Source organism: Pipistrellus kuhlii, unplaced genomic scaffold (assembly GCF_014108245.1).
Source record: "Pipistrellus kuhlii isolate mPipKuh1 unplaced genomic scaffold, mPipKuh1.p scaffold_m20_p_2, whole genome shotgun sequence".
Classification (NCBI taxonomy): domain Eukaryota; kingdom Metazoa; phylum Chordata; class Mammalia; order Chiroptera; family Vespertilionidae; genus Pipistrellus; species Pipistrellus kuhlii.
In genome coordinates, this window is record NW_023425515.1 from 93,457,782 (window position 1) to 93,460,983 (window position 3,202).

The 3,202-nt window shown below is 44.6% G+C and overlaps 1 pseudogene; it reads left to right on the forward strand.

The window, feature by feature from the left end:
* The first annotated feature begins 364 nt into the window (after window positions 1-364).
* On the forward strand, window positions 365-1,009 carry LOC118723002 (annotated as a pseudogene).
* The last annotated feature ends 2,193 nt before the right edge of the window (window positions 1,010-3,202 follow it).

Below are 3,202 nucleotides of genomic sequence, written 5' to 3' on the forward strand. Positions count from 1 at the left end.
TTTACAAAGCTACCAAACACTTCATTGGATACATATGCTGTCAGATAAACTCAGCCAATCTCTTGTTAAATGTCTTCCTTACTAATAGATTTTCCCTATTATTTTCTAATTTTTCCCTTAGTATAGGCTATGCTGCAATTGGCAACTCTACAATACAATTTGATGATTAATCTCAGAACCACACTGTATATTGTTATACATTTTCAAAGTGTATTTTTCTTTTCTTAGAGAATATTTCTTAGAATTAATTTGTTCATTTTAAAATATTTTTTTTTCCAGTTAAAAAATACTATGGGCTTTGCGGTGCCGCTCTCTTTCCACCGGCTGTTCTCTTTCGGAGAAGGTGGGCCCATAGGCAGCAGCCATGGTGCCCAGCCAAAATGACATGATCCTCAAGCTCCACTGCCACCAGCGGCGTGTTGCCACATGGTTTAGCCAGCCAGTGCGGAAGATCTGCAGATGCAAGCCCCCTCGCATTGCGCCCTGTGCCCTGCATCTGGACCTATCAGATCCATAGTGAGATGCCCCACCGTGAGGTACCTCACCAAAGTGCTAGCAAAGCAAACCCCCTCCCCTCTACCCCCTCCCTGTAGGGGCTTCAGCTTGGAAGAGTTCGGGTGACTGGCATCCACAAAAAGGTGGCCCGGACCATTGGGATCTCTGTGGATCCGAGGCGGCGGAACAAGTCCACCGAGTCCCTGCAGGCCAACGTGCAGCAGCTGAAGGAGTACCGCTCCAAGCTTATACTCTTCCCCAGGAAGCCTTCGGCCCCCAAGAAGGGAGACAGTTCTGCTGAAGAACTCAAACTGGCCACACAGCTAACCGGACCAGTCTTGCCCATACGGAATGTCTACAAGAAGGAGAAAGCCAGGGTCATCACAGAGGAGAAGAAGAACTTTAAGGCTTTTGCCAGTCTTTGAATGGCCCGTGCCAATGCCCTCCTCTTTGGCTCCTGGCAAAAAGAGCCACAGAAGCTGAAGAACAGGATGTTGAAAAGAAAAAAAAATAGAGTGCTGTTGGCAACTTGTGATAAAAATTAAAAAAAAAAAAAGAAAAGAAAAAGAAAAGGAAAAAGAAATACTATAAAAATACTAAATGATAAACAACTTGTACATAGTACCTAATTAAAGACTAAATCTCAAAAATTTCTTTTTCCCCTGGTACCACTGCATTGCTGAAGCAATAGATAACAGTCCATACATCATCATCACCATCATATTAAAACTAGAGGCCCTGTGCACAAAACTCTTACACTGGAGGGTGATCCTTCAGCTCGGCTTGTATCCTCTTGCAGTCTGGGACCCTTTGGCAGATCTCCTTCTCACAGTCTGGAATCTCTCGCTCCTTACTGCCCACCTGCTCACTGTTTCTTATCGTTTGGCTTGTTGCTCTTTAGTACTGCTGCTGGAGGTGGACAAGGCCCTCCGCTGCACTTGCCAGCTGTAAGCCCAGCTCCTGGCTGAGCTGCGCTCCCCTGTGGAAGTGAGTGTACTGACCACCAGGGGGCAGCTCCGGCATTGAGTGTATGCACCCTGGTGGCCAGTATGCATCATAGCTACTGGTCGTTCTGGTTATTCCAGCATAAGGGTCACTTAGGCTTTTAGTATATACATTATCTTCCTTATTAGCAAGCCAGTCATGCATTATTAGGAAGACAAAAGCAAAGTGTGACAATGAGATGTGTATCTGGGAAGAGTAAATGCAAAAATAGGTTGCAACACCAACTCGTTGTGATTTAAGTATTTGTAAATTTACTGTCTGCTACACACTGCCGGACACTTGGGATATGGTGAATTATGAATAAACAAAGTGTCATGCTTGATTCGTCAAGAGACTGGACAACTCTTATGTATGCTCCTGTTGAAATAAAGATTAGTATTTTTAAAATATAGTTTTATTGATTTCAGAGAGGAAAGGAGAGGGAGAGAAACATCAATGAGAGAGAATAATTGATTGGCTGCCTCCTGCATACTCCCTGGGGATCAAGCCAACAATCAAACCTTGTACCCTTCAGTCCGCAGATCAATAATCTTTTTCATTGAGCCATATTCTCTAGGGCTAATCAAACTCTTATCTGTTTTGCTCCTCTTCAGTTCCTAATGGTGACTCTGCTCTGGGACTTTTCTCCATACTGGTTCAACAAGTCCAAGCAAGTTCTACCTCAAGGGCTCTTGGGCCAGAGTCCTCTAGCAACTCACTCACCCCACCAAGTTTCTGACCATTCACTGTAGCTGCAATCACTCAGACCAAGTCAGCAATTCAAGGGCATGGGGTTGAGAAATCAGCTTGTGGCTGTCCTGAGGCAAAAATGGCAGATGAACATAGTCGGGACAACAGCCACTGGGTGAGGTGACCACATGTACTGGACACTCCTGTGTGGAGAACATGCTGTTAGGCATGGGGGAAACAAAAAGAAAGTGAAGTCCTCTGAGAATTGTCCTCAAAAAGCTTGCAGCCCTATTTAGGAGTTGAGTCCATACACAGTGCAAAAATTGCTGTGAATGGTAGGGTGACACCTTAAAAATTGTGAGGAGTACACTAGTGGTGCTGAGAACAATGGGAATGACGGCCTCCAGAAGAACAATTCCGCAAAGCAATGTAAGATGCTTCTAGCCCCATAGGTAGTTCCCAGCCAGTTGGGGAGGCAAGTGATACTGAGGTAAAAGTTATAATATAAGGTAGTGTTATGTACAATTGTGTGTCAAAGAAGTGAAAAAGACAAGAACAACTTGAATTTCGGGGAGAGAAGAAAGAGGTTAACGAAGCTGACAATGGAGTATGGAGGGCAGTTATAAGCAGTGTTCAAAGAGAGAGCCATGGTGAAGGAACAGGCTAGATATGCTTTGATACGAGCCTGGAGTGGATGAAGGACACATCTGTGTAAGAATCAAGGTTGGAAAGCTAGGAGTTTGTTGGGAGACTTTGGGGTTAGATTAATAGTTTTGACTTTTATTTTTGTGGGCAGTTGCTAAAAACTTGTTAGCCAAGAGATGACATCAAGAAAGCAAGAGGCCAGAAATGAGGACTGGAGGAACATAACCAATTAGAGAGCCACTGCAGCACTTTGAGATAAGGTCTTGTGGGGGGAGGAGGGAAAGCAAGGATGGACACCAGAAGAAAAATCCACAGCACTTACCTGATTGGATGTGGACAGAGAGGGAGGAGGGACACCTTTAGTAGGAAGTGTGTTGAGGGGAAATTT